Below are 21688 nucleotides of genomic sequence, written 5' to 3'. Positions count from 1 at the left end.
AGAGTGAGTGCTCTTCTCGCGAGTAAACAATCTTTGACGTTTTTCCTCTCTCCGTGAAGCACAAGCTAGCAAAGGCAGAAAGCTCATAAACAAGCTGTGTTTGCTCTAAAACGTTTGAGCCTTAGGTAACTTTAGTCTTTGTGAGTATATATGTGTACAAAGTACTTAAGATATCGAGCTCAAATGTTCCTGAATTATTATTTGAATGTGTCCATAAACTTGGTGGTGCACATTCATTGTAGCTGTTAGTTATGTATCCCTGTGTTTTGGCTAGCTACTTGTGTTTAGCGTATTTAATGTACATTTATAGATACTAATTGTATTTTTTGTATGTTACAGTCACACAGCACAGCAAAGAAAGCTTCACGGAAGCAAGAAAAGTAAGCCTTGTGTAAGGAGTTTTCTTTATTGGTTCGCTGGCTGCCTAGCAGCATGCAGTCACGTGTTGTGAGGACGGCACACACAGCACCACCATTTCCAGGGTTTGTAATCATTATGAATTAATTCTTTTATTTTTCATTATTATCATTGTATTTTTTTTTTCAGCATAGTGACATAATTGTAATTACAGTGTTCCCTTGTTTATTGTGGAGGATATATTCCATAAAATCCATGAAGTAGCCAACTTTTTTTTTTTTTTTTTTTTTTACAATGATTATATATGTTTTAAGGCTGTAAAACCCTTCACCATACACTTGATACACTTTTCTCAGACAGGCATTACCGCTGTCTCACATTTTTCTCTTGTTTAAACACTCAACAAAAAGTTCAAACCTTTATTTGAATTTTAATGGTAAGCGAGGTTGGAGACAAGAAATTATTAAGGTGACTCACGCATATTTCGGTCCTCTGACCGTGCCTTTTCGTCCTGGCACTGTAGCGGTTTTGTGTCCTTGTTAAATCATATTGCTGTAGTACTCCACTACATTCCGTCAGCATGTCCAGAAATGGTGAGCATCCTCCTCTGCCTTTTGGGCGCAGAATGTTTCGTCAACATTGTGGGTTTTGTCGGCGAGAAACTTGCAAACATACAAAGACTGCAAGCTAGGAAGCTAGTGATGACACAGCAGACACGGCAGGGCGGCGGCATCAAGGAGAAGCAGAGAGAAAAAAGGTTAACTTTTTTTTTTTTTTTTTTTTTTTACAATTTTTATGTTTCCGTCTTTATGCTTCACTGATCATGTTTTTCCGTCAATTGTTGAGATTTCGCGCTTTGTTTGTCTGTTTTTGAACGCAATGGAGTTGTGTGCTACACATTTTTTACTTTAAATTTGTGAGACATGTTTAGAGCATAAGCCTGGATTTTGTCACGAGCAAACAATGGAAATTGAAACGAGAAGGGGAGGTTTCTGGAGTTGAATGTAGTGTAATAACTCAACAGTCACTTTAATTGCAAAATTTCTTCAGTAAGTTGATTCTTTTGAATTTAAACAGGCATATAAATCTGCGTCCTGAAATGAGGATGCATATTTGAAAAGCAAATGAATGAGGATTGTAACCAGAGTGCATTTGTCGTTTATAATCATTATTTGATCATAAGGTGTCATTTAACTTGTTTTGGCTAGTTAGATTCCTTTTTTCCTCCCTGTTTCTTTTCCTGTTCCATGCATGCTGCCCACACAAGCACAGACCTCACGTTTCTGGCCCTGTGACTGAGCATTTTGTTTTGTGGGGAAGCATATTTTGCACAGCTAATTTAGCGGAACGTTCAGTGAAAAACAGCTTAGCACCTATTCTGTTTAAATGGTGCATCTGGCTTTGCAGTCTTGTCCAAACTCTGTTATCACATTTAAACCGTAGTTAAGGTTAACTGACGATGAGAGATGACATGCCCATGCAAATAATGTCATACATAGACCAAAAGTAGTTCATACGCATTAGCCAAATCACACATTTATTATTTTTTACTTTGTTTTCATGCAACTTTACCAACAATGGTGATGCACAGTTTTGTTTATGCACTCATATTAAGTCAATGGTATATCTCACAAAAGCAGGTACAACCCTCACATTTCTCTTGTCAACAGCCAAAGCCATACAGTGCTTCGCCACTTTGCGGTTCGAACATCGCTCCAACAGAGTTTTCCAAATATTTATTAATTAATAAATGATTGCTGTTGAGTGGCTAATTATGACCTATTATTAGTACAAAAAGAGACAAGACAGATGTAGTATTCTGCTCACTAGACGTCAGTAATGTTACATTGATGAGACATTACCTTAGATTACCTTGCCTTAGCATTGCAGGTAGTAAGCCATGCCATGTCCGACATAATAGAGTGGGGGAAAAGAGTTCTCCTCCCATTCCGTGTGGAAGTGGTACCTTTTTGACGTCTTACTTTGGCCTTCTTCCCCACTCCGTTTAATACACTCTCTAAAGCTTAAAATAAATAAATTAAAGGCGAACAAGTTAGCGAAATCGGTAGCGTGCTATGCTTAGCGGCTGTCTCTTGTGTCCCCGCAGTGATCCCGTAGCCTGCGCATAAGAGTTGCGCAATGTGGTGTAAACAAACAAAAAGTGTCCAGTGTTGCCTTTTTTTGAGCAGTGTATAATACAAACATCAAGGAAAATGAAGGGAACCGGACAGACTCACAACCTTGTTTTCTTAAGCTCAGTCGGGACATTATTTTGGTGGACTGTTTTGGAAATAGTTTAAGGTTTAAAATGTGTTTTGAATTTTTCCTTTTATTTTCCTTCCCATTCCCTCTTGGACTTTCACAACGTTGGGGATTATTTGCTCTCAAGAAACCTTAGTCTCCCCCTCAAAGTTTCTGATCAAACTCTACGACTACAATTCCTTTAATATGGTCTTCATGCAGAGCTGCGGCTGCTGCAGTCTTTCACATTCTCACCACTAATAATAGTGGAACATCCCACTTTTATAGCGGTGTTTGCCTTAAAATTACAGCTTTGCGTGCCGCTACAGCATCCAGAGAGCGGTGGAGAACCACAGCTCCTAGGGAAATGTTATATGCAAACATATCCATTTCTGGGTTAAATATAATATTTGGATGTCTTTTCTTTTTATTTTTCACTTACACTTTGTGTGTGATGTATAATTTTCTATTTAGGTGGTCAGTCAGAGCCTACCAGCTGCAGAAAATGTCATTTTTAGTTGCATAGCTTGGAGGGTTATTACAAACCTGCTGTTTCCATGAACCAGACTTGAACCAGCGTCTTTTTCTTGCAGCCATATCCCGAAAACATCTGAAGCAGATCCAAACATAGGAACCCCTGTATGCTTGAATTTTGTGGTCAATTTAGCAGGAACAGTTCAAGAAGAAGACACCAATTCAATTCAGGCCAAACCAGCGGAGTTATAGTTTAAAGATCCATCACTTTTCACTCCGAATGTGCCGAGTCTCCTCATTTCACTCACTACCAGTTCCTCCCGCCATCATTTATCCTTGTGAAACTGCCATTGTGTATGAGTGTGCGTGCATGTGTGTGTGTGTGTGGCTGTTTCTCAGCACATCAAAGTGGAAGAGGAAACATTGTTAATGTGCCTGATACCGTGCCATCAGCCTATTTGCAGCGTGTTCTCAATAACAGGAAGTCAGGAGAAATGAGTTCTCCCATAATTACAACATGCTTGTTTTCCCTTCCTCCCATATCATGTACTTGGGGGTAAAGTAGTGCCGACATCAAAGGAGGGAATGTTAAATTTTGATCTTATATCAGAAGGGGCTTCCACAGCACAGAACCCATGTTTAATAAAGTCTAATACCGCTCCATATCCAAGCTATATGCTGGCTACCTGTCTGTGAAGACAGCCGATAGGAAGGCTGCAGGGTAGGCTACAGAAATATAAAGACCCTGATGTGGGTCTTTGGGGAGCAATGGTTCAACCTCAAACACAGAAATAGGTGTTCATTTGTCAGGGTGAGCACCATCAAAAAGTCATTAAATGATAAATATTTGAAAACCAAACATGAATTTAGTTGCTTATGGCTTGGATTTCCGAACAAGCAACCAAAAGCAGCAGCAACTACGAAGAGTGGAGGGTCATACCTTGAACACAGACAGATGTTCCACTATGCTCTGAGCTATTTTCCACATTTGTTTCATTCTTAACCAAATTCAAAAAATGTATTGTCCAACAGACTCAGGCAGTCTTTCCTGCTGTTGATGTACATCGCAAAACAACAAACTCAAGAGCTGAAGTCCAATGTGACCTCCGCTCTCCATTATGCCCGTGCCCCCTCTCTTCCTCACATTTGAGCCTTCGTAGACTGATTACATAATGCCAGGATAAGCGGGTCATTAGGAACGTGGTTCATTTCTAGCCTTTGAATGGGTGTCTTGTGTTGCCATTAGGGATGCTCCAATCAGGGTTTTATGCTGCCAGTTCCGATCATCCATGAGTGAAATCAGCCGATACCGATCACATAGATTAAGTATACATTTTTACATTTATTTATGATGAGTTTATTGGCGGCCGCACGGTGGGCTAGTGGTTAGCATGTTGGCCACACAGTCACAGTCAGGAGAATGGGAAGACGTGGATTCGAATCTCCGTTGGGCATCTCTGTGTGGAGTTTGCATGTTCTCCCCGTGCGTGCGTGGGTTTTCTCCGGGTACTCGGGTTTCCTTCCACATTCCAAAAACATGCATGTTAGGTTAATTGGCGACTCTAAATTGTCCATAGGTATGAATGTGAGTGTGAATGGTTGTTTGTCTATATGTGCCCTGTGATTGGCTGGCGACCAGTCCCGGGTGTACCCTGCCTGTCTCCCGAAGTCAGCTGGGATAGGCTCCAGCATGCCCCAGCAACCCTAATGAGGAGAAGCGGGATAGAAAATGGATGGATGGAGTTTATTGGCCCCGTGGTGCTGTATAAAGGGGAAAAGTTAGGACAATTCCAAGGTCCCTTAACTGAAGGGGGGCAAAAAATAGGTAATTATTGGGGGGCGGGCCAATATGATTTTTTTTTTTTCATAGGGCCCAAAATTTGCGGTTGCACCCCTGCTATTGCCTATATGTTATGAAAAAAGGAACCATGACATCACCTTTGTTAAGACAAAAACATATTTGACTTACTTTTTCAAGACAACATGTATCACTGGTGAAACTTCCAGAGGATGAGACGCCTTCTTGAAGGAGACTTTGGATGCGAGGTGTACATAGTACATACTTTGAAAGGCATTTATCGGCATATGCCGATCACATGCTTTTTCACGGAAATCGACCGGTGGCCGATCAATCGGAGCATCCCTACTTGCCATGTACAGCGGGCGATTCACAGCGACAGACCACCAGGGTGTGATGGGAGAACCTGAAATCAGAAATCATTGAAAATAAGTGAGCTTCAACAAAATACAAGATACAAATGCATGTGTTTGTATCTAGTGCATTTTAATAGACATCCTTTGGGGGCGCATATGGAGGAAACTGAAAGCTGAACACTTGACATTACAGCAACTGTGTGTCGAGAGCAGCTCAGACCGGGAAGGAGATTGTCCCAAGGGTGCACTCGTGTGTCTGCTCCATTAGGGAAGAGGGGAGCTGACAAGCTAATCACTGCCTCTTCAGCTCTTAAACCCCAAGAGTTGCAGGTGGGGGGGTTGAGTGAAGGATCTGCCTGACGAGATGCTTGTACTTGGACCGTGTTTAAAGATTATAAGATGACACCCAAATGCATCTATGTGCCAATTGCAGACCTTCCAACTTTCAAGGAAGAAATTTTATACATCGCCCCCCGAAAGTCATACAAGACAAAACTTGTTATTATTGTCATTACTTATTCAGCTTTTTTTGTTGTACATTATAAATTTTGCTATGTTTTTCACGTTTTTGCTGGGGTTTTTGGTTGAATTTCATTTCTACAATGAGCCACGGCCCGTTAACAAACGAGCCAAGGGCCACAAATGGCCCCTGACTGCAGTTTGGAGAGTGATCTCGAAACGGAAACTGACAAAGTACAACAAAATATGTATCTACGGAGCAGTGAAGCGTACAAGTGTCAAAATACGTGCCGAGTATAAAAAATGTGTACACGTTGGCAGGTTTGCAGCTGTAAAATAGCTGAGGTTTTGAATATGGCCTATTATTAGTATAAAAAAACAACAACGCATATTTAAGCAAATTGTACTTATTCTTGGCCTAAATTAAGCATTTTCAAGCATAAAAATTAGCTACAATACAAATACAAGGCCAAAGAATCCTAATTGTGCATGTAGTATTCCACATTGGCCACTAGGTGTCAGTGTTTGGTGAGATAAGGGCCAAATGTGATCGCCAGAAAAGGCATTTATTGCAAGTTTAAATTATCTCGCAACAGGCATAATAATAATCACATAATAATAATTATTGGTCATCAGGTTACCACAATGAGAATGACATGGGCTTTCTGTCGGAAAGAAAAAGCCCTATCCTATCATATCCGTTCCCCTGATCACAAATTAGCAATAGTACTTGCTTTTGCCAATAGCAAAGCATCAGTAGAAATCAGAGCTGCAGTGGAAAAGGGCCATTTTCCAACTTCCCATGTATTTAATGACACTGTTTCATTCCCAGTGACAGAGGTCCTGGAAGGGCATCCCAGCTTTGATAATTTGTTTCTGCTCTCATGGTGGCAAGCTTTTGATCCCAGTTTGAGTTTTTAATGAAAGAATACAGTTTACCTTTGATTCAACTTTAATATCTTCATCAAGGGGGGATTTGTAATACGCGATTAAACACATTCACACATCTCAAAAGGTGACACTGCTTCCCTTTGAAATGCTTCACGCCTGTGTGCGTAATCAAAGCCTTAACGGCAAGGAGAAAGGAGCTATTGTGGCGCTATGAAAAAGTGAACAGACAGAAATACCAGTAGAAGAAAGTAAGAAGAATGAATCGGGTCGGCGAGCAGTGAGAAACCTATTGAACACTCAAATATGAGAACAGGATTAGAAAGTGAATAGCAATTCCCTCCATGTTGATATGCCAGCTATGGTAATCGCAGACATTGTGAATGATGCCATGATTGTCTAAGAGGGCGGAGCCAGAGACTGTAATCGTTTGGGAAAATATTGACTACAATGACCAACCGTGGTCTCTGTGGCTCCATCACTGTTGGGGGTGAAAAAGGAGGATGCATGACATGAGAGGAGAGAGGAACTTCTGTCAACATGAAAAATTGGCCTTTAGAAGTTGACACACGGAAGGAAGCCAACTCATTCATTCATGAGGGTCGCGGGTGAGCTGGAGACTATCCCAGCTGACTTCGGGTTAGAGGTGTTTTACACCCTGGACTAATCACCGGTCAGTCACACTCACACAACATCCAATTATCTGACATGCACGTTTTTTGGACTTCATACAAGAACCATTGATAGAATATGCACCGATAAGGGATTCAAGCAGCAACATTGCCAACTACTGACCTGGCATGCATATTAGAGCATTCTCAGTCTTTTTTGCTGGTCCTGTTACTTGTTTTAACAGTATACACATAAATAGTGTGCTCAGGGCATTGAATCAATCGCAAGCGGACTGTTCAGGTTGTGTTACAAGATGTTTCGCCTCTCATCCGAGCAGTCTTCATCAGTTCATGCTGAAAGACTAGATGGGACACACACCAGTCAGACTAGCATACTAGATAGGACAGCTCTGGTCTGAGAACTTAGTGCAAGATCCAATCTATTTATCCTCTAAAGGAGCAGGTGCTGTTGCAACACAGACGGGCTAACTCTTCAGGTCAAGACTCTGCGGTGTACCTGCACCTCAAAGAGGTGTACCCCGCCTCTCACCCGAAGTCAGCTGGGATAGTCTCCAGCATACCCGTGACCCTAGTGAGGATAAGCGGCATAGAAGATGGATGGATGGATGGAAGTCTTCTGAGAGCCACTGCAAGGTGCCAGTGGCAGAACCTAACCTCCACTGGCACAGATGGCTGTGTTCAGAAGAAATGCAGGCAGTGAACTGTCACAAAATGTGCCAGCGGGTGCACCACTGTGTAAGAGGCCAGAATGAGAGTCGATGTGGGGGGTCATGTTATCAATTAACAAAGCCACACTGATACCCACCTACGCTCACACACACTCATTCCCAATCCCTCTACAAGTTTCTTTCTGCAAGCATTGCAGGTCCACTGGCTCCTCTGTTGTTCAGGGACTTTGATAGAAAGATTACCGAATAAGAGAGCAGCTTTTATGGTTGATGTCCTCTGAGTTGGGCAAAGAACACGCCTGTGTCCATTTAAATGTACCAAAGAGGGTCATTGTTCCACTGTAATCCAGCTTCAAGATTAAATCATGAGCAAGGAGAGAAAAGCAGAGATTTTTGCTGTATTTACCTTGCATCCCCAGACACGCTATTATTTGACCTGATAATTGTTCGAGTCTTGTCATTTCTTTGAAGTTTTGCAACCAGCACTGAAGGTGGTCCAACTGTTTGCTGTAATCTGAGATCTTGATAAATGATACATAATGTCCTGATTCATGTCATGAATGAAAGTGATGCATGATCATTAAGTCGTTAAGGTCATTAAACTCTGCGGAAGCCACAGTTACGGCCGAAACTTTTGTAACAGATGACTGAACTAATACAAACAAAATGTTGTTGTTCCAGTTCACAACACAACATACAACTGCCTACATGTTGCATCAAATGCAACCTCAGTATTTGTATTATTTTTATTGCTTCATTTTTTAAACTAAATTAGTGTACTTGATTAAAATTCAGTTTCTATTAACTGAGTAGCTCAAAAGGTAAAATTTATTTAGTCAACAATTTTATTCCAGTATATTTTTCCATGGACAAAACTTTAGAATACTTGTGGTATTACCAGTGGCGGGCGGTGCAGTTGGTACCGAGGCCTTCAGTGGGCCAGCTAGAATATATATTTTTTTGCCACCACTACTGATTCTGAAGGCCCTGGGCAGATTATTATATCATTATATATTAACTTTGGCAAGCATCTTCATGATTTGTAATTATTTATATTTCTTTCAAATCACATTGCTGGTACGTTGGCTTGTAAAGTCATGTGTGTCTTGGTCACAGAACTTATATTCGTCTATAATATTCACTGGGCAGCCCGACCCATTCTTGTTACTTATCCCTTCCCTCCGCTTAAAAGCACACACTTAATACAAGAGCTTGTCTAAGGCAAATCCCCCCCAAAGCACCTGGTCATGTGGCACATTTCTTGCGTGCCTCAAGGATCCCAGGTGCTATCTTACATAAGACAAGCCACTAAACTGGCCACTCACCAAACCCAGTTATGTGTGGAATGGATGTTTTAATTAAGGCATACTCAGGCTGTGTCTGTCTCAGCTTTATGGCACGTGAGGGAAGCAAGGGTCATCTTTTAGATGAGGTTTTGAGTAACAGGGAAACAATGGATGACGTGAATCTATAAACAGATTTGTATTTAATATCATAAGACAACAAATAATAATGAGCTTTATTAATATTTATATAAAAATGGTTAGTATTTATGTTACTGCTGAGTTGCAGCTCTCTTTATAGGACTGTAATTTAAGTACACAATTTTACAAATAAAATTTTTTGGGACATTTACAAATTATGTTGGGCTGTTAATAATTAGTAATACAGTCGTCCCTTGTTTATAGCGGTTAATTGGTTCCAGACACAACTATGATAAATGAATAAATGGAATATTTTCATAGAGCATACGGTTTTTAAAATTATTAGAAACCTCTAGACATGAAATAACACCCCTATAGTCACCTTTACACTCCTATTATTCATTGTTTACATCACATTGTGCAACTCTTACGCTGCAGGGACTCCAGACGGCCACTAGCTAACGAGCTAACCAGTTACCCTCAGATTTATGTCTTCTAAACTTAAGAAGCCATAAACTTCCAACTTTACAGCTTCCTAAATACGGTTTTTAATATTATTAGAGCCTCTAGACATGAAATAACACCCCTGTCGTCACGTATACACTCATACTACTCAATATAGTAGACACAATAAGAATAAATAAGCCCCTCAGGGACCTGAGTGAAGGACAGACAGGAAGTGACGTTGGGGGTTCAGAGTTGAGTTTCAGCTTTGGTGGGTAAAAGCCGCAACAGTGGCCTTTGCTTTGATTCGGGATTATTGTGGCTGTTGTGAATTAATTCAAGTGAAAAAGCTTAAGTTTGGGAAAAAATATGTAAAATATGTAACATTTTCTTACACTAGTATTACATACCATTTTAAGTGTAACAATAAGCATAACCAACATGAAAAGATAAAACACCATGCATTTTTATGAAATGTTTTATGTTGGTGTACTTCTGTGCTTGTACCGCCTTAAAGGAGCTTCTTTAATATGAGGTTATGTAATAGAACAGGAGTTTTGCATCAAAATGCTTCCGCAGTATAGAACTCATGCTATAAACACATAGGAATGCAAAAGTACGCACTGATATAACCATAAATCCCATCAGCCAGTACACTGCAGACCAAAGAGCTCTAAAGCTCAGTGGGATCCCTCCATTCATAAGTAGCAAAAAAATCAAGTACTTTCTTGTGATTTCATTTGCCGTCTGTCATCCCACCCTTTTCTTTTCTCGATTGGCAGTAAAGAGGCAAGCGGCTGCCCTCCATCATCTCATCGGCCAATTTCTACACTCAAGATCAGAAATCAGACAGGAAATTAATGGCATTCCCAAAAGTATGAATGTCTGAAACTAATTCAGGCAGTTTTCTCATTTTGCCATGGAATTCAATACAGGTACTGTTCATGCAAGCAATGATCAATATTCTGTAAATGAAGCTAATGAGTCATCAATAGTGGACAAATCCATGACCATGGTTGAGGTCAAGGGGCTGAAGCACTCAAGGAGGCCAGTAGACAGTGCACGACCGTGGGAGTGGGAAACCGTTGACGGGAGACACAAGATGAAGATGGATGACAGCAGCAATAACACACACATTGTTCACAACGCTCAATAGGCTATTTGTCTTCATCTGCCAAGCAAGTTAGTGTTACATTTTTACTTCTACAGGTTTTACTTTTACAGGTTCTCACCATGACCAGGAGCTTGATGCTGTCAGTCTTCACGTCAGGATTCATTCAGTTGACCACAACTGATTCATTGCTATGCTACAGTGTTGCCTACCTACACTCTGACTCCGAAGTAAGTAGTTATTGCTGTAATCTAACAAATTTTACAGAAAGGACCATTTTTGTTCACAGTATCATATTTATTGCATATTATGCAGTACCGTATTGACCTGCAAATATAAGACGTCATTTTTTTTCAAACCTAAGATGCAGGTTTTTTTCTTGAAATATATATACGTTCTTAGCATATCTACATGTGTTGCTTTAGAAAATATCAAAGTGGCCCTTGCGTCCTCCATACTCAGTGGCAAAGTTTGGACACCGCTGATCAAAAGCCACAAATATTTTGAAAACTTTGCATTTCAAACCTGGATTTTCTTTTTTTGTTTGTTTTGTTTATTTAACTTTTTAATTCTGGCAGATTTGCATTGTAGAAATTCCAGTTGTGAGAACATTCAAATAAACCACTTGTACCTTTCATATTCTACCATAATTGTATATCCAATTACCTATTTGCTGACGTAGCTGCATATGTTGTTTCTGCAGACAAAATCAAACCAATCTTCTTACTGAAATCTGTTATTATATAATGCGCACACGCAATAGCCTCACCTGCCCTATTGATGTTGCGGCGTTATGCAGCATGCTAAGCTTAGATCACATCTGCCTATGAGCTCTCGACACATATTTCAGTGTCAGGAGCGGGCCAGATAAGGCTAATAAAAGTAGACAAAGAACAAATCACAGCAGCCTCCAGTTAGGCTGCACACAAGCAAAATGTAATGGAATGTGTGCTTTTCAGCACTCCCAGTGTGATTCCATCTAAACCAAAACAGATTCCGGCCTTCCGTAGTGTTACCGTTGCTCTCGCTCGCTCGCCCCGCCTTGAAGTTAGCAGGATAATTAGGAGAAATCTGAGGAAGGTTAATTTGGGTCAGACTACAATGAGCTGCTAAAAAGAAGCTTTATAAAATAGTCATGAATACAATGAGATGCTGGCAGCTGCTGAGACTTGTCATCATATACTCTAGGCAGTTGGAACAATGGACACTTTATCACTTTCCATCCGTTTCCATCCTTTACCAATTATTTCAAGTTGAAATTTGTTCCATACAGTCGTACCTTGCAATATTCGATTATTACTCCCTTGCTATATTGCGTTTTTTCAGAAATTAATTAATTCATTAATGATTGCTGTTTCGTGGTAGACTATAGCCTTGTATTAGTCAAAACATATTTACACGCAAGTAATACAGTATGTAGTATCCTCGTCACTAGGCAGCAGTAATGTCACAAAACATTGAAGAGACATTACCTTACATTACATTATCTTAAAACTGCATGAAGTCAGCCATTGCATGTCCAACATGATAGAGTGGAAAACAAGTTCTCCTCCCATTCCATGTGGAAGTGGTACGCTTTTGGCTTCTTAAGTTTAGAAGAAATAACTTCGAGGCTAACTAGTTAGCTCGCTAGCTTGCCAGCTTGGTCGCTCGCTATCTTGCTAGGCAGCAGACGTCTGGAGTCCCTGCAGCACAATGTGACGTAAACAACGAATAATAGAGCATAAAGGTGACCATAGGGGTGTTATTTCATTTCTACAGGGAAAGTCATAAACAGGGTTTGTATGCTCTAAGTACAAAATATTGATTTTATTAACATTGAATCCTATATTGCAGAACTTCATTTTTTGCGGTCTGGTCTGGAACCAATTAACCGCTATAAACAGTACAGTAATCCCTCACCACTTAGCAGTTCGAATTTTGTGACTCTACCACATTTCAAAAATATATTTCATAAATCATGCTGTTTGTGGTTGGATACAGCCTATTATTTGTCAAAAATGTGCATATTTAAGCAAATTGTACACATTTTTGGCCTACATTAAGCATTTTCAAGCATAAAAATTGCTAAATGAACTAACACACAAATATAAGGCATTCAGGAGATGCATTCAAATATTTGTGATGATATGTAGTATTAGTCCTGTTCTTTCAAGGTACACAGAATATTGTGTTTCATGGCTATATGAATATGGAAACTACCAAAAGAAAGATTAGACTCCTGTCTTTAAGCAGAAAAAAAGTCAGTTTCTACCTTTTTCCGTTCTTTAGTAATCAGCAGTAGAACATCGGTAAATTTCAGGAAAATATTAGTTCTAGACTACAAAACGGAGAAAAGTATGTATCTGTACATGTAAGAAACATGTAAGATACATGTAAGAAAATGTATCTTTTGTGAAAAGATACATTTCAAGCATAACACAAATATTTTTTCCTTTTGTGACAGCTCGAATATCCAAACAACTGTACCGACATAAACAACACAAAAAGGGGTTGTTTTACATCAAAATAACAATTTATTTACAAATGTAACACCATGAGCTATTTACAATTTTCACATTTGGAACTGAACTATGAGTGTGAACGCGTGTGCGCGTGCGTGCACGTGCATGCTTTAAAATGTCCCTACAATGCGTAACCTTCTGCATGCTACCCTCCTTCACGCTCTCTCACTTCCTCCTTGCTGTCATCTGTAATTTTTCTGTTCACATGATCCCTACCGAGCTCTTATCAAATGGCCTTGTGCCACCTTGTGGTCGTTGTTTTTATGGCTTAAAATTGCTCTGAAGTGAAATGTATTAGTGGAGAGTTGCGTCGTCACCTCTTTTTGCCTCTCGCGCAAAAAAACGTAAAAGTATAACTACATTGTTGGAGTCGGGCGTTCAGGATTATAAAAACGTATAAATACGTCTATGGTACTGAATGAGTTAAAGTGCTGACAATCCACTTCCAGTCTAAAGTTCTGCCTGCCTGTGGGAATTCTTCGGATAATCCAGGATTAACTTCAATGCGGAAGAAAAGGTGTACAAGTTAAGATGCGGCTACACAGAACACTGAAAAAAGTACTGGCATCATACAAACACGAGTTTGCAGTTTTTCTGCAAATGTCCCTGACACTCTCACATGTGGCTCAGAGAAATGAATCGCAACCATAACTTTGAATACATGTGATTGTGAAAACAGATAAAAACCAAACGACTTGCGTAACTCTATTTCTATTATATTGTAGCGTTCTCTTTAAGATGTTGTTCCTTCTGTGACTTATGTAACTTCTGGATGTGTCAGGTGTGTCCTTTCATAACTTTTACAAGTCTGTGTCTGGCCAAACTCACGGCTAATGGCCACAATCCTGATATTTGGGAACTGTGTCTTTCATTCAAAACATGAATGAAACCATGTCTTTGTAAAAGATGGATTTGTCTTGGGAGCTGGAATGATTTGATGTCAGGTTCAACACTTTAGCCAACACAGCCATCGAATGTGCCAAACAAAGATGCTGCCCACTCGCATGTATGCATACACGTGCACATATAGTCCGCAAAGTGTTTTGAGGGCCAGTCATGCACGGTAAGAAGGTAATTGTTACGTAATCTATACTGTGTCGACATTACGTAACGAGGAGTGGGCCAAGGTTTGGAGGACACACCTTTGAGATGAACCAGATGTCGGCTTATTTAGTGGAGGAACACACTGGATTCATTCAGCTCGAAGGAGGTCCCACATATCCTGTCCACAGGGATTTTGTTTGTGTGCTCGTGCCGTTTGGATCGCTGCCGGGCACCAAAGAGATTCTTCAAATTCGCCGACGAACTACACTTCTTCTAACCTGAATCCAAGAAATGTTGTGTCTTAATTATAAATTGTCTAACCCCGTATCAGACCCAAACTACTTTCTAATATTGAATTTAAAATTATTATAATCATCATATCAGCGTAGTAACCACAAGTCTCTGTCTACAATGATCATTATTTATATGCTTACCTTGAGGTGCCAGAAAACTAAACATTTTAAAGCCTGTTTTTCAAACCAACACTATATTTTTCAGTGGCAGGTTAATTGTAGTTATTTTTAAAGGCTAAATAAAAAGATGTTTAGGTCATTTTAGGTCCCAGAAAACACCATAAAATCTCTAAAGTCATCTGAAATGAATGTACTACTTTACTATTTATCCATATTTATATTATCAACCACTACTATTTGCACCCATTTGCACTAAATTGTAACCTGTAACATTGTAAATATTCTAAATATTTCCTTTGTATGTAAGTATGTATACCGTTGTTTTGCATTCTCCTTCTTCTCCCTTATATGTGAACATCTATTTACTATTTTTGTACTTCGTAAAAGAGTGATGTTAGACCGGAGTCAGATTCCTAGTGTGGTAACATACTGTACATGGCGAATAAAGCTGCTTCTCACTATATATATTATCATTCATTAGTGGTGAGTACCTATACATTTCATACTTGAATTACGTTTAAGTGTGTGAGGCATAATTAGGGCTTAAACCTGGATTGTGTCCCAAGTGAACAATGGCAATTGAGGAGAGAAGGGGAGGGTCTGGAGTGGAATCTAATAAAGAGTCCCTTTTATTGCGAATGTTGCTTTTGAAATCGGAGGCGAACTAGTATTTTGCCATTTTCTGGTGGCCCTGGAACGTAATCTACTGTATTCTCTGAAGGGAGGCTCATTGTGCCCAAACCCTTGTCGTAAGATTAAAATGTTCGCTGCTTCCAAAAATAATAAAGGTAAATTACGCAGTTTGTATTTATTACTTTGTGTCATTTTCTCACAATAAAATAATAAAATGACATAACGATAAAAAGAAACGCAACTCACTGAGGACTAGATTCAGAATCTTACTCATAATCAAAATGAACATCTATACAGTTCCTCAATAATGTGGCCCAGTGATGCGTATGGCCTCCACGTGCCTGTATGGACTCCCCACAACATATGGCGAAGCAGATTGCAACCGTACTCAATTATTGCCCTTCTGGCGGCCCTTTTTACCTCTTATGGTGTACTGGTCTGTCTACTGGTATCCCTTTCACGTTTTTGGCACTACGATTGGAGGCACAGCAAAACCTCTGGCCACCTCTGGGATGAACACCACACCACAGCAAATGAAAAATTCTACAAGATAAGTTGCACAGCTTACGCAGTGCACCCACTTCCTTTGTAAAAATAGAGTTTCAGCATGGAATACTTCTAATCTTTACCCTCGAGGCAAATATGTCCTTCGTTTCAATCTGCAGGAGACCCAACATCAATGATGCACCTAAATCTATGAATCTCTGCTTTCCTCCTTTTATAAAAAATGTGATATCGCTGTAAAGCTTGAGGGCAGACTCACATTAAATGTGGCTTTCCCTCCCATTGAGATACTCTAAGCTTCGTGGCTCTGGGGGATGAGGAGCAGATGCTAGAGGGAAGATCAGGTACTGGACAACCTGAGGGAAAGATGACAAAGATCATCTCGCAACTTTTCACACAGAGAAGACTTGGCTGCAGATGACCAAAATGTATCCCAGCAGACATCTTCTGGAATTCGTATACAGTGTTCCCTCGTTTATCGCTGGGGATAGGTTCCCAAAATAGCCTGCAATAAGTGAAATCTGCCAAGTAGCCAACTGATGAGGGGTAGGATTAAATAAGCTTTGCTTCTTCCTACTCCTTTTTGGACATGTGGAACTGTGAATTGTGTTATGTGACGTGCTCCAGTTCAAGAAGAATGAATCCATTATCATTACCATTACATATGTAATAATACAGGTCAAATGCACAGCATACATGTACCATTCTCTACTCTTACGTTTATGCCTTTATGCTTCTATGACAATGTTTTTTTGTCAAGCGCTGAGATTTTACACTTTGTTCGGAGGTCCTTGAACGCACTATTGTTGTGTTTTCCACTAAATAGAAGCCAAAGTCCCTGTTCTTTAACTTGAACACGCACATCTATACCTTTTGCCATTCCAAACCAGTTTAATCTCAGGACACTTGCAGTATATGGCCGTGTGTTAAAAAATAAACATTTTTATGGGTGTCTCAATTGCTCACGGATTTTCGCCATTCGCTGGTGGTCCTGGAAAGTCTACTGTATTTAGCCATTGCAGCACACATGTTGACACACTGAGGTACACACTGATTTATAAACACCCTCGTTGTTCCTCATGACGTTTACATGCTTGGACCGACAAGTCAAGTATGGAAAGAGGCAGCGGACTGACGTAAGGCCACTTCCTGTATTCAATATTAGGATGCAGTGGAAGAGGACAGGGACCAAAGTGAGCTTGTCAATCATTTTCTGGTGTTTTTATAAGAAGTCACACGTGGAATTTGTCCTCCTGAACGGTCTGTCTGTTTCTTTAGCATTTGATATATGCTCACATCTGTTGCCTGTCTGCAGTCTTTCCTGTCTCATACAGAGAGATGTCGTTCCTTCCAGGATTTGGAAGCTCAAAATATTACCTAAAAACATCCCAGACACCTACAGCACAACTCTGTGATTACAGTGATTATTTACTAAGACAGAGGTTATGTAATAGTTTGTGCAATATTGGGGTTTAGATATTCCAACAACTCATTCACCATTAAATCAATGTGTGATGGTTCATACAGTATGTACATTAGATAGATTTCGCAATCCCTTTCCTGGTAATAGAACCCACGGTGACGTGCACCTTGAATCAAGTAGGACAAAGTAGGACAAATGTTAACTGAAATACTAGTAGACCAATTAATTGGATTAGTGAAGGATAAATATTAACATCTCCACAGGTCTTATGCTCAGGTTATATCCACATGTATTTGCAATATCACGTAACCTTTCTACTTTTTTTCATCATTTTTTAATACTTTTAATATTTATTCCTGCATTTTAGGGTTTGAGCCAAATGGGCGCAAATGGGAGCCAAGCCCCCAACGATACAATATTTGCTGCACACTTAGATGATCAGACACAACACTTTGCACTTTATTCTAGTCATTTTGTGGTTTCACGACCGCGTCACTACTAAAGGCAGAACCACCGCCAGACAAGCTCTGTGACAGGGTTAGCTGCCTGTATTTTTTGTCTGCGCTCGATTTCTGCATGTGTTTCGCCATTTCCCTCTCTCAACCCACAATCCGTCTTCTTCATAGACAATCTGTCACTGCCGGTTGGACTGTTGGACTGAACTGTTGCCCCCTACTGGGACAGAAATACATTGCCTACAAGTCAGAAATTCACACACAAGATGAATAAGACTTTGATCTGTAGCTCCCACGAAAAAAAGCAAAAGATGTCCATAGACGTCTTTGCCAGTCAATGTTACTTTTTGAAAAGACGTCAGTAGACGTCTTTGGCAGTGAAAGAGTTAATTACTGACAAACCGCCATGGCGTGAGGGTGCAGTGTTCAAACCGCAAAGGTTTTATTAACAAACTATTATTGTTTCATGGTTTCACATCTTTGTTTAGGTTTATTTTTGTGTTTTAGGATAATTTATGTCGATACTGGAAATTTGATTTACAGGAAAAAAATACATAATGTACAATATAGACGTAATACATGTTTCCTAGTTACTAATAACATGAGGTAGAAATATCGTGGCGGCTGCCTCCATTTGGCAATGTTTGCATGACCTTCCCATCTGTCTTCCCTGTCGTTTTCTGTCTTCTCTTTGCCGTGAGACATTTTTGAGGGTGTTTTGTGTCTACACAGCTACATATAGCTCATTCTGTCTGGAGCTTTGTTTTGTGATGACATCATAAGCAAACAGTGAATTCTCACAACTTGGACTGACCTCTCAGACCTGAGCTTGACCTACATTCACGACACAGCTGAAGAGGAGTCCCATCATCATCCAGTGGCGTGCGGTCAGGACCAGCAAGGCCTTCTCTGCTGGCCTAAACCCTATCAGAAGCACTCACCTACATTTCCAACTTAAATTGGAGTATCTGTTCCATGAAACTGTATTAATGTAATCCCAACCGTCTATTATATTTACTTTGTAGAGGGTCTCTTGACTGCGCTGGCAGAGTTGGAACAGAACACAGAACAGACTTTATTTGAAGATGTGTAGCAAAGCCTGCTTTTTCATGTCCAAGGTATGAGGATTTTCCTGCATGATGTCATGACAACACAGAAATTTCAAACAGACCGTTTGAACGCCTTTTCCCTCAAGAGTAGACAAGTAGGGGAGATAATATACAGTACATACTGTCGATCACATTTGGTGGTCATACACAGGTTTTTGGGATTACTGTCGTAACCTCATTAAAAAGTCAGTTCTGCATAATCAAGAACCTAAATCATCAACATTTGCCCAAACGGTATGTGACTGGACGTGTTTGCAACGCCGTAATAACGCAGTTTCAGCATGTCATGGATTCAGCTGACAGCTTCAGTTCACTGTCGTAATGAAATGCCGGGTGGTCCACACCCTCCACTGTCTCATGGTAGCTCATTAGGGAACATTTTGCAAAAAGCGTCTGCGTTTTTTTCTGTAAAACCTTTTGATTGTGCAAATGTTGAGCCAAAGAGTGACAAGACACCAGAAGCGGCCCGGTTGACGTCATTTTATACTGCTCAAGCGATAAATGAGGGTTTCTAAGCATCATTTCCCGCCTGTGAGCACAAATAGCCACAATAAGATGGTCATTATTAATGGGGAAAATCCAGACTGTGGATAATAATGAATGTTATAAAGAGAACAGTCAAGACTTGTCATAAAAGGTGTTTTCCAGCTTGTTTATTTGTGTGCACTGAGGGGGTGCGATTGTGAAAATCTGGCGCCTGAGGAGCGGGCCTCCCAATATTGACTGTTACGTCAGGTTTCCCATGCAGGGTCAGACCTCACAAAACCTTGGCGCTGCTTTAAAACTCAAAATAACTTAAAACGACATTCCTGTATCCTCCCTGAGAAACACAAGGCAGCCCAAACACTGTTGGACTGTGCCTTGAAAGAAAGGCAGCAGGACACATTACGACTACTATGTGTTAATGACACTCACCTGCTTTGGTCACCTCAATTTGAGATAGTTTCAGTTTAGAACCAGGATTTAATAGTTGCGTTCGTAGATTCAGTAGTATTTCAATCACTACATAGTGTTCATTTTTTTCCCACAGTCCATGTACGCATCCTGTTGGCTATTAAACATTGCAATTATAAAATAAAAGAAAACAATTATCAAAATGACAATACAGCCGAAGTCAAGGCAACCCATCAAAAACTTGAGAAGGGTTTTCAGTCAATTCATCATAAAACAATAGAAACGATAACAGGCAAGTGTAGAAAAACACATTTCCGTAATGGAGTTTAGGATGCGCACAATGCCCAACTTTTGTTTAAGGTTTTGCATGGAACTACCTGTAGCTGCTAGAAATGCATTGAGGATTTTTATTGTGTGAATATGCATCTTAGCGCTGACTTCTTTTATCCGAAATTTGGATAACAACAATAAAAGAAATGCAGTTTTGCATGTTGCTCGAGACGTCGTGTGCCGCCAGCCACAACAGGAGCCGCCGATTGCTTCCGTCAGCTGACGGACGTCATGTGACACTTGTGACTTGGATGACAGTATAATTCGATTCCTACTGGTAATCGATACCAGTGTATCGAATGGTTCGATACAGTTACATGTATTGTTGCACCCCGAGTAATTACTTATAGTTAAAAGTCACTTTCCCAAAAATATAATTGAATTAGTAGCAGAATTACTGTTATGTTTCGTGAAATTAGGCTGGGGGCTGAGCTCGTGACTTGCAGTTCTTCACCAAGACGCTAGGGGGCTGTGTTTTACTGAGCAACCACAACTCATGTTGACTAGCTATTTAGTTGCCTGTGTAGTGGTAGTGAACAACGACGACTGAAGCGGCATCCACGGCGTTGATATCGCACCGTCGGTAACGGTAACAGTGTTGTTTGAAATAGGAAATAATTTGATTACCCGTTACTGGAAAACAATATCCCAGTGGATATCACTGACCTCTGACCTCACCAGTGTTCCTCTGGAAGAATGGAAAAATATTCCCACAGTCACACAAAGTCTGAAGGGTGTAAGCCGTTATCGATGCAAAGAGGAGAAACACAAAGCCACTGTGTGGAGGAAGAATGCATGCTGACTGAAGTAATGAAACGCACTTCAGCAAAAGCTCAATTCAGATTTTTTTTTTTCGGTACCGAAATTATGATTTGATCACATAGCTCACTTCTTTCCCTTTTTAAAGTTCCACCAAGAATGCTTGAATGTATGCTTCAATGCGAGAGTAAATTGATGCCTCTGAGGTGATGATTTGATGGTCTGGCTCTGTCTTTGTCTCTCTGACTTGCCGCCATCGCGCTCTCTTAGATCTCTTGTTCCTGGGTCCAAAATTCTATCAGAGGCCATACACAAGCAAGCGCCACTCGACTAAAAGCGGAATGTCAACACTCACCAAAGTGAAATACACTGGAACTGCACCCACGCGTCAGACTTCCAGTTAACGGTCCTCAAAGTTTTCCCACTAGTTGAGCCAACGGGCAAACAGCATGACTGAGAGCTTTAATGGTGTCTGTGAAACGCCGTTCAAAAAGAGCCCGCTTTTTGTTTCCACTTCCACCAAGAAAATGTCTTTGTCATCTGTCAGCTCAGCAGTCGGCAGATTGCACACTCTGCTGGTTTGACTTTGATGAAAGATGGGAGGAGTTTCCTGGGCAAAGGAGAACAACTACACTATTTCAATTTGGACGAGAGCCCGTCATTATATTTGACCTTAAACATGCGAGAAAGGGCATTGTTTGATTGTGTCTTTACATTTAAGTCGATGTAAGGAATAATTGGCGTCACACCAGAGGTGTTAGCTGTTAT

General features: G+C 40.3%; 2 long non-coding RNA genes across 6 annotated transcripts; one reads left to right on the top strand and one right to left on the bottom strand.

Moving 5' to 3' along the window:
* Positions 1-47: 47 nt before the first annotated feature.
* Positions 48-11737, top strand: LOC129172422 (uncharacterized). Of its 3 annotated transcripts, XR_008567014.1 has the most exons (4): positions 48-125; positions 340-482; positions 10951-11082; positions 11278-11737. It is a non-coding gene; the product is annotated as an uncharacterized LOC129172422 (long non-coding RNA). The 3 variants fall into 3 exon arrangements; XR_008567013.1 differs by having other exon boundaries at positions 10966-11737; XR_008567012.1 differs by having other exon boundaries at positions 10951-11737.
* Positions 596-21457, bottom strand: LOC129172421 (uncharacterized). Of its 3 annotated transcripts, XR_008567010.1 has the most exons (4): positions 21276-21457; positions 5042-5276; positions 3145-4591; positions 596-1052 (listed from the first exon to the last, which is right to left on the bottom strand). It is a non-coding gene; the product is annotated as an uncharacterized LOC129172421 (long non-coding RNA). The 3 variants fall into 3 exon arrangements; XR_008567009.1 differs by having other exon boundaries at positions 3145-5276; XR_008567011.1 differs by lacking the exon at positions 21276-21457 and adding an exon at positions 16210-16300 and having other exon boundaries at positions 3145-5276.
* Positions 21458-21688: the final 231 nt, after the last annotated feature.

The sequence above is a fragment of the Dunckerocampus dactyliophorus genome, chromosome 19 (assembly GCF_027744805.1).
Source record: "Dunckerocampus dactyliophorus isolate RoL2022-P2 chromosome 19, RoL_Ddac_1.1, whole genome shotgun sequence".
Classification (NCBI taxonomy): domain Eukaryota; kingdom Metazoa; phylum Chordata; class Actinopteri; order Syngnathiformes; family Syngnathidae; genus Dunckerocampus; species Dunckerocampus dactyliophorus.
This window is presented reverse-complemented; position numbering and strand designations above follow the sequence as displayed.